Source organism: Magnolia sinica, chromosome 8, assembly GCF_029962835.1.
Source record: "Magnolia sinica isolate HGM2019 chromosome 8, MsV1, whole genome shotgun sequence".
Lineage (NCBI taxonomy): Eukaryota > Viridiplantae > Streptophyta > Magnoliopsida > Magnoliales > Magnoliaceae > Magnolia > Magnolia sinica.
In genome coordinates this window covers 87,230,328-87,240,293 of record NC_080580.1, presented here as the reverse complement: position 1 = coordinate 87,240,293, position 9,966 = coordinate 87,230,328, and the positions used below count along the sequence as shown (strand labels likewise).

The 9,966-nt window shown below is 41.4% G+C and overlaps 2 non-coding genes across 2 annotated transcripts; one reads left to right on the top strand and one right to left on the bottom strand.

Annotated features, from left to right (window-relative positions):
* Positions 1–925: 925 nt before the first annotated feature.
* LOC131254523 (small nucleolar RNA R71) lies at positions 926–1,030 on the top strand. Its single transcript, XR_009175636.1, has one exon. It is a non-coding gene; the product is annotated as a small nucleolar RNA R71 (small nucleolar RNA).
* A 3,828-nt stretch (positions 1,031–4,858) lies between these two features.
* Positions 4,859–4,965, bottom strand: LOC131254415 (small nucleolar RNA R71). The gene has a single exon (XR_009175530.1). It is a non-coding gene; the product is annotated as a small nucleolar RNA R71 (small nucleolar RNA).
* Positions 4,966–9,966: the final 5,001 nt, after the last annotated feature.

Below are 9,966 nucleotides of genomic sequence, written 5' to 3'. Positions count from 1 at the left end.
TTTGGTGAAACCAACCGTTGGGGGAATGGAGCAACTGGCTTCTCTAGAAGTTCCGGTTCTACTTTTTGTGGGGCATTACTAGATCCATCATTATTGTCCTCTTCTAGTTCTTGAGGCTTTTCGGGCCTAACCGGAAGAGTTTTATCAATGATCTTCCCACTCCTAAGAGTGGTGATGGATTTAGCATGCCCCATCTGATTTGAAGAGTTGGGATCACTTATCTCGTTCTGCGGTTTAGGATTGGGGAGAGGTTGTGCAGGAAGCATCCCCTTTTCTATAACCGTCATACGAGAATCTATCTTTGGCATAAAATCTGTAATTCCACGCATTGCCTGAGCCGGCTCTTGTATGGGATTTTGAACCGGTTCCTCTTGAGGTTTCACTTGATTTGGATTTTGATTAAGGAAATTTGGAGGAGTAGCCGTCTGTCCATTCCTCCAACTAAAGTTTGGATGATTTTTCCACCAGGGTTGTATGTATTGGAGTTAGGTCCGAAAAGGTCTTTGATAGTTGTTTACCGCATTGGCTTGTTCATTCAATACTCCTCGAAAGGCGGGTATTGTAGGACATTTTTCAGTTGTGTGAATGTTACAATCGCAGATGCCGCAAAACAATTTCATTGACCTTATCCTTCTTTCCTTCCATGGCCTCAACTTTTCTTATGAGCGTAATCACTTTACACTTGAGATCATCCTCTTCTTTCAAGAGATATAATCCACCTTTCTCCTTTAATTGAGTCGGCCTAGACGTGGTGTTCGCCATTGGGTAATAGTCCCATGATTGTGTTTTTCAGAGACTATCGAGGTAATCCCATACCTCGTCAACATCTTTGTTGATGAACTCTCCATTACACATTGTCTCGACCATTTGGCGCATGGAAAATGTCAGTCCATCATAGAAAAAATTTGTAATGCGCCACATTTCAAATCCGTGTTGTGGGCATGAATTGACCAAATCTTTGAACCTTTCCCAACATTGGAAGAATGTTTCATCTTCCTTTTGGGCAAAGTTCATGATCGCTTTCGAGGGTAATCGTTTTATGATGTGGGAAGAATTTTTTTATGAATTCCCTCTGCATGTTGTTCCATGTGCCAATGGATCTAGGACGCAGTGAATGTAACTACGTCTTAGCTTTCTCTTTTAAGGAAAAAGGAAAGAGTTTCAGCCTAATTGTATCCTCAGATACATTAGGAAAACATAATGTAGCTATAATCTCATCGAACTCTTTCAAATGTAAATATGGACTCTCTGATTCAAGTCCATGAAATTTGGGAAGGAGTTGGATAACTCCTAGCTTGATGTTCATTTGTCCTGTGTTTTCAGGAAAAATCATGCATGAGGGCATACTCACTCCCGCCAGTTGTAGATAATCTCGTAAAGTATGAGGTGGGGGTGCCTGTTGCACCTCATTCTCATCTTGGGTACCCTCCACCCTTGGTGGAAGTAGAGGAGGTTGGTCTTCAGCCATAACTTCAGTTAACTCAGGGGGTTTCGAGCGGTGTCTAGTCTTGCGATGGATAGTCAACCCCTCAACCAATCCTCCTTCAGTCAAGAGATGTCGAGTGTTGTCACGGGCCCACTTGGGCATGAAACACTCGCAGCTCTAAAAAAAAATCTAATCCTAAGAAAGGAAAAGAAAATCTAGAAAGAAAGAGAGAGTTTGAAAGAAATTACCAAATTGGAGTCTTAAGTTAAAAACCTACAAAATAAAACAGAATAAGTTAAATTCTAAAAAGAGAGGAATGATCCTTTAAAAGAAAAATAGCAGTAAATTAATTTATAAAAGAAGGAAGTCTTAAAAGAAAGTGAAAATTTCTAAAATAAATTAGAAAAGATCTAAACTAGAAAGTAAATTATTAAAAGAGAACTGAAAAAATATAAAGTAGCGAAGGAGCTTACCGAATTAGAAATTTCTATCTTAAAGGCCTACAAAATAGGAAGGTTAGTTTCTAAACAAAAATTCTAAAAATAAATTAGGAAACAAATTAGATTTTAAAAGACTTAAAATTAGAAAGTGACTAAAATAAAAATAGAAAGTTAATTTCTAAAAAGAAAAGAAATAACCTAATTTCTAAAAATAAATTATTTCCTACAGAAGGGAGGATACTAGAATTAGAAAATTTCTAAAATTTAAACCCTAATTAGAAAAATAGGAAGAAGTAGAGAGATTAGGAAGGAATTACCAATTTAGAAGTTATTTCAGGATCCTACAAAAGGAAAACAGGTTAGTTTCTAAAAATAAAATAAAAACTTTTAACTTAAAGTTAGTAAAATCCTAATCTTAACCTAATTCTAAAACTAATTAATTTCAGAAAAACGTAGCCATCAGTCCCCGGCAACGGCGCCAAAAACTTGTTCACTCCCCAAGTATAGGGTTGTGATGTAGTAATAAACTCGGTAAGACCGAGGTCGAATCCACAGGGACTGAAACTTGTACGTTTCCTGAAACTAGGTAGAAATAGAACTAGACTAAGATATGATCTAAACCAAATAGAATTTAAGAAATAATTGTGGAATAATTATCTAAAACTTTAAGGAATTCAGAGGAAAGAAACTAGGGTTTCAGAGGATCCACTTGTAGAGATCAGGGAGATCTTATGCCTGCATCAAGGATTATGGGATTCAAACTGAACTTACTTGGTCTGGTTTTCAAGAGATAAAAGGTGTATGAATTAGAATGGATTCCATCATCTAACCATGCCCAGGAGACAAAGCAAATAACAGGATTAAACTAATTACCAACCAATCAAAAGTACATGAAAGTTAGGAAGGGTACTATCATCCAACCATGCCCAGGAGACGATGGTGAACAACAGGGCCTCCTGACATCATAAACATCAAAAGAGAAAAAGAGATATTCAAAGCCATTGCAAACCCATTGTAATTTCAGTCACAACAGACCATTAAAGACTGAGAAAATATTCTTTTAATAATCAACTTAAAACCAAGTTCAGTTCATAAATTCAAATTAAACGCATGAAATAGTGTCTCCCATCTCGCTACAGGCTTCATCTCTTAGCCCTAGCTAAGAGGTTTAGCCGACCATGATTAGCCTAAATCCAAAACAAATAGAAAGAAAAAGAAAACGAAAAAGAGAAGAAGAGAAGAAGAAAGAACTTATTGTCTTTTCAGCCTCCACGTTCCATCTTCTCTTCCTGACGTGCAACAACAGCCCATAACCGAGCTTCAGCTCTCCCTGACGTGCAGCCTTCCAAAAGACTTCCGTTTGATCCTTTCACTCTCCTTGACGTGCAGCCCTTCCTTTCACTCTCCCTGACGTGCAGCCCTTCCTTTCAACCAAAGACGAGATGTCTCCTCTCTTTTTCCGTTTTCTTTTATAGAACTGTCATCCGGGGCCGATTTCCGCACTCCCTGCGGAGACTATACGCAGCCAGAAGATGATTCCCAGCCGGAAGCTTGCTGTCGAACTCCACCCGCGTTTTCGCGCTCTGATCGGACCGATTGGAATATCTAAATCGTTCAGTCTTCTTGAACACAAACTGAAGACGCCGGAGATTCATTTGGGCCAGTGGGCCATGGTCCCTAAGCATTCGATAATCACGTGTTTGGAAAGGTTCCACAAAAGCTTTCCCAACAACCCCACAACAAACAATGTTTATAGTCTCCCATTTTCTTACATGAGACAACTTGCTTACCCCAATGACAGTGACGGAGATTGGACTTTTTTCGAGTGTTGGTGTGGTCCACCAATGTTTCTCTTCCACCGTCTATCGTCCGTTTTAATGATAAAAAAAGGATCTCTGGAGTCTTTTTAATTTTCATCCACCTAGGCCTGAGTAAGATTGGCGGTGTGAGTCTCATGAACGGCTCGGATCCTTCGAAGAACTGCTGTGTGGGGCCCACTAACGAAAAACGGACGGACATCGTAAACGCGCTGTCCGTTTTTTCCGCAGAAGAGAGAGGGAGACGGGTCGCATGCGGTTTGACCAGACCGGCTGGTCCGGTGCAGCGCACGTGCTGGTACACTCTACGCACTTCCAACTCGTTTGGGGTCCATGATGATGGATCCCGGAAATCCGCTCCGTTCATCCGTTTTGTCTCCTCAGATAATGGGTTGAGACCAAATTTTAGGCATATCCAGATCTCAGGTGAGCCCAAAATCAATGGTTTATGGGCTGCTCTGAGCGTTGGGCCACTTGCAGAGGGATCCAATGGCTAAAATTTGACGTGTACGGTTATTTTTTGGTCCTCAGACCACGTATGGAGTTTCGAACTGATCAGATGGTGGGAACCCTATGATCTTGCATTCTGGCTGACTTTCAAGTCGTTTGAGCTTCGGTTTCTCGATTTTTCCAGGTCCCTGATGTGTAATTCTGTCGATCTTGGGTCTCTGGAGTCCGTCCCATGCTTTGGTGTCATTAGAGCATTAAGTCCATGCTTTAAGCACCCTTTTCGGTCCAGGCTCGTACATACACCTCCTCTACTTCCACTAAGGGTGGAGGATACCCAAGATGAGAATGAGGTGCAACAGGCACCCCCACCTCGTACTCTACGAGATTATCTACAACCGGCGGGAGTGAGTACGCCCTCATGCATGATTTTTCCTGAAAACACAGGACAAATGGACATGAAGCCAGGAGTTATCCAACTCCTTTCCAAATTCCATGGACTTGAATCAGAAAGTCCATATTTACATTTGAAAGAGTTCAATGAGATTATGGCTACTTTATGTTTTCCTAATGTATCTAAGGATACAATTAGGCTGAAACTCTTTCCTTTTTCCTTAAAAGAGAAAGCTAAGACGTGGTTACATTCACTGCGTCCTAGATCCATTGGCACATGGAACGATATGCAGAGGGAATTCATAAAAAAATTCTTCCCACATCATAAAACGATTACCCTCAGAAAAGCAATCATGAACTTTGCCCAAAAGGAAGATGAAACATTCTTCCAATGTTGGGAAAGGTTCAAAGATTTGGTCAGTTCATGCCCATAACATGGATTTGAAACGTGGCGTATTACAAATTTTTTCTATGATGGACTGACATCTTCCATGCGCCAAATGGTCGAGACAATGTGTAATGGAGAGTTCATTAACAAAGATGTTGACGAGGTATGGGATTACCTCGATAGTCTCGCTGAAAAAACACAATCATGGGACTATTACCCAATGGCGAACACCACCTCTAGGCCGACTCAATTAAAGGAGAAAGGTGGATTATATCTCTTGAAAGAAGAGGATGATCTCAAGTGTAAAGTGACTACGCTCATAAGGAAAGTTGAGGCCATGGAAGGAAAGAAGGATAAGGTCAATGAAATTGTTTGCGGCATCTGTGATTGCAACATTCACACAACTGAAAACTGTCCTACAATACCTGCCTTTCGAGGAGTGTTGAATGAACAAGCCAATGCCGTAAATAATTATTAAAGACCTTTTACTGGACCTAACTCCAATACATACAACCCTGGCTGGAAAAATCATCCAAACTTTAGTTGGAGGAATGGACAGACGGCTACTCCTCCAGGTTTCTTCAATCAAAATCCAAATCAAGTAAAACCTCAAGAGGAACCGGTTCAAAATCCCATACAAGAGCTGGCTCAGGCAATGCGGGGAATTACAGATTTTATGCAAAAGATAGATTCTCGTATGACGGTTATAGAAAAGGGGATGCTTCCTGCACAACCTCTCCCCAATCCTAAACCGCAGTACGAGATTAATGATCCCAGCTCTTCAAATCAGATGGGGCATGTTAAATCCATCACCACTCTTAGGAGTGGGAAGATCATTGATAAAACTCTTCCGGTTAGACCCGAAAAGCCTCAAGAACTAGAAGAGGACAACAATGATGGATCCAGTGATGCCCCACAAAAATTAGAACCGGAACTTCTAGAGAAGCTAGTTGCTCCGTTCCCCCAACGGTTGGTTTCACCAAAACCTCTCTCTAACTCTCAAGATATTCTAAAGGTGTTGAAACAAGTGAAAGTCAACATTCCTCTACTTGATGTCGTAAAACAAATACCTTTATATGCCAAATTCCTGAAAGACTTATACACGACCAAACGACAACAGAGTATTCAAAAGAAGATCTTCTTAACTGAGAAAGTGAGTGTCATCCTGAAGCAAGATGTGCTGCAGAAATTCAAAGATCCTAGTAGCCCAACTATATCATTTGTAATTGGGAATTATCGAATTGATCACGGACTTCTTGACTTAGGAGCGAGCGTCAATCTGATTCCTTACTTAGTATACAAACAGTTAGGTTTAGGTGAATTAAAACTCACCCTAACCACACTACAACTTGCTGATTGCTCTGTTCGTATACCAAGAGAGATAATTGAGGATGTGTTGGTCCAGGTCGATAAATTTTACTACCCTATAGATTTTATCATCCTGGACACCGAACCCACCAATAACATGAGCACTCAGATTCCCTTCATTCTTGGTTGCCCATTCCTTGCCACTTCAAACGCAATTATCAATTACAGGAATAGTGTCATGACTATGTCTTTTGAGAATATAACATTGGAGTCAAATATCTTTTTCAATAACGGCAGAAACTTAGAGGATGATGACGATTTCCATGACATTAACATGATTAACTCTTTTGTGAAAGATACGACACATCTGACCTTATCCTCTGACCCTCTAGAGACGTGCCTGGCCCACTCCCATGATCTTGATTGTGACATGATTAGGGAGACGTGTGCCTTGCTTGATACTGCACCGGTACTTGAAGTTAACCGGTGGAGGCCACAATTTGAAGAGTTGCCCTAAACTGATGTAGTGCCTCTACCGTCTAATCTCAAGCCGCCAAAGCTTGACCTAAAACCTTTGCCCTCTGATTTAAAATATTTCTATTTAAGTCAAGATGAGACATACCCAGTGGTGATCTCTGTCCACCAGGAGAAAGAACAGGAGAGTATGCTTATATCTACTCTCATTGAGCATAAGGGAGCCCTTGGATGGACGATAGCGGACCTCAAGGGAATCGATCCCTCGATTTGTACTCACCGCATATATCTTGAGGATAATACAAAAACTGCTCGGCAACCACAACGTAGACTAAATCCAAACATGAAGGAATTGGTTAAGGTCGATGTTCTTAAACTATTGGACGTGGGTATCATATACCCTATATCTGATAGTCAATGGGTGAGTCCAACTCAAGTGGTCCCTAAGAAGTCCGGAATCACCATTGTAGCCAATGCTAATAATGAACTCGTGCCAACTAGAGTCACTATTGGTTGGAGAATGTGCATTGACTACAGGAAGTTGAACACCATCATGAGGAAAGACTACTTTCCTTTACCATTCATTGATCAGATCCTGGAAAGGTTAGCTGGTCATTCCTATTACAGTTTCCTTGACAGGTATTCAGGCTACAACCAGATAGAGATAGCCCCTGAAGACCAGGAAAAGACCACATTTACATGTCCCTACGGCACCTTTGCTTACCGAAGGATGCCATTCGGGTTATGTAATGCCCCTGCCACTTTTCGATGTATGCTTAGTATCTTTTCGATATGGTAGGGCAATATCTAGAAGTCTTCATGGGCGATTTCTCTGTTTATGGTCCATCTTTCAGAAGTGCTTGGAAAGTCTTAAATGTGTGCTGAAAAGATGTGAAGAGAAGAACTTGGTATTTAATTGGGAGAAGTGTCATTTCATGGTTCAGAAGGGAATTGTCCTTGGGCATATCATCTCGTCCAAGGGAATCGAGGTAGATAAGGCAAAAATCGATCTTATCTCTAACCTACCTCCACCCAAGAACATCAGAGACGTGCGATCCTTCTTAGGACATGCAGGATTTTACAGGCGATTCATAAAGGACTTTAGTCTCCTCTCTCGTCCTTTATGTAATCTTCTTCAAAAGGATGCTCCGTACGAGTGGACTGAGCAATGCCAGGAAGCTTTCACCAAGCTTAAGGGCACGTTAACCACTGCACCTATCATGCAGCCACCCGACTGGAGCCTTCCTTTTGAGCTTATGTGCGACGCTTCTGATTATGCTCTTGGAGCGGTCTTAGGCCAGAGAAAAGATAAGCGGCCCTACGTCATTCATTACGCAAGTAGAACTTTAAATTCTGCCCAGGTGAACTACTCGACTACGGAAAAGGAACTCTTAGCTGTAGTGTTCGCCTTGGACAAATTTAGGTCCTACTTGATCGGATCCAAGATCATTATCTACACAGATCATGCGGCACTTAAGTATCTTCTTTCTAAGAATGATTCTAAGCCCCGTTTGATACGATGGATCCTTCTACTCCAAGAATTTGATTTGGAAATTAAAGATAAAAAGGGAGTAGAGAACGTTGTGACCGATCACCTTTCTTGCCTTAATACCTCTGATTCCCTTAAGGCGACCCATATCAATGATATGTTCCCTGATGAACAACTGTTCAGAGTCTCCCATTCTCCTTGGTTATTGCTAATTATCTTGCCACAGGTTCCATACCGACACAGTGGACTGCGCAAGATAAGAAGAAATTCTTCACCGAGGTGCGCAACTTTTTCCGGATGATCCTTACTTATTTAAATATTGCCCGGACTAAATCCTAAGGAGATGTGTACGAACGATGAGCATCAAAGCGTCATCTCCTTCTGTCATCAAGCTGTGGTGGTCACTTTTCTGCTAAAAAGACCACGGCCAAGATTCTGCAGTGTGGCTTTTACTGGCCCACTATGTTTAGGGACACTCATGAGTTTTGCAAAGCTTGTGAGCGTTGTCAGAAATTGGGAGCATTGTCCCGTCGAAATATGATGCCTTTGAATCCCATCCTTATCATTGAAGCATTTGATTGCTGGGGCATCGATTTCATGGGACCATTCCCCCAATCATTTGAAAATCTGTATATTTTGCTCGCTGTGGATTATGTCACTAAATGGGTTGAAGCAATTCCGTGTCGAACTAATGACCATCGCACGGTCATTAAATTCCTAAAAGAAAACATCCTTTCTCGATTCGGAACCCCTCGAGCCATCATTAGTGATGGGGGCTCACACTTTTGTAATAAACCATTTGAGAGCTTAATGAAGAAATACGGTATCTCTCATAAGGTGAGCACCCCATACCATCCACAGACAAGTGGACAAGCTGAGATTTCCAATAGGGAGATCAAACATATCCTAGAGAAAACGGTTAACCCTGATCGTAAGGATTGGTCAATCTGATTGACCGATGCCTTAAGGGCATACCATATTGCCTTTAAAACTCCTATTGGAATGTCTCCCTTTAGACTTGTCTATGGGAAAGCTTGTCACTTGCCTGTGGAGCCGGAACATAAAGCGTACCTGGGCGATCAAAAATCTAAATTTCAATCTGACAATGCTAGCTCGCTACGCAAACTTCAATTGAATGAACTTGAGGAAATCCGAATGATGCGTCACGATAATTCAAGAATTTACAAGGACAAGATGAAAGCATTTCATGACTAACATATTTTGCGAAAATCATTCATGCCTGGTCAGAAGGTCCTTTTGTACAATTCTCGATTACATCTCTTTCCGGGTAAGCTTCGATCTCGTTGGACCGGCCCTTACATTGTTGTCACCATTTTTCGCATGGGGCCGTTGAGATAAGAGATCCCGACAATGGCAAGGAGTTTAAAGTCAATGGACATCGATTGAAACCATTTGTCGAGAAATTTGATTCGGAGGACATGTCCATGCCTCCGATTGATCCTGTTTACCAGGATTGATCTCCTAGTCTGATGGAGGTATAGGTAGGTTTCCTGTTTTCTTAGGACTAGGGTAGTTGCTTTATTTGTCTGGCTGAAGACAGTAAACTTAGCGCTCCTGAGAGGCAGCTCAGCTCTTCATTTCATTAGTTAGTTTAATGTTTGTGGGTAACATTACTGCAAACCCTCACGAGACTACAACTCGTCCACTAGGGGCAACCTAGGGGTTTAAAGGCTTGTTGCATTCGCTAAATGCAATCGAGAGCACCTACGAAAGTGGTATAGGTAGGATTTTATTTTGTGTTATTTTTGTTGTCTTTTCTCTCG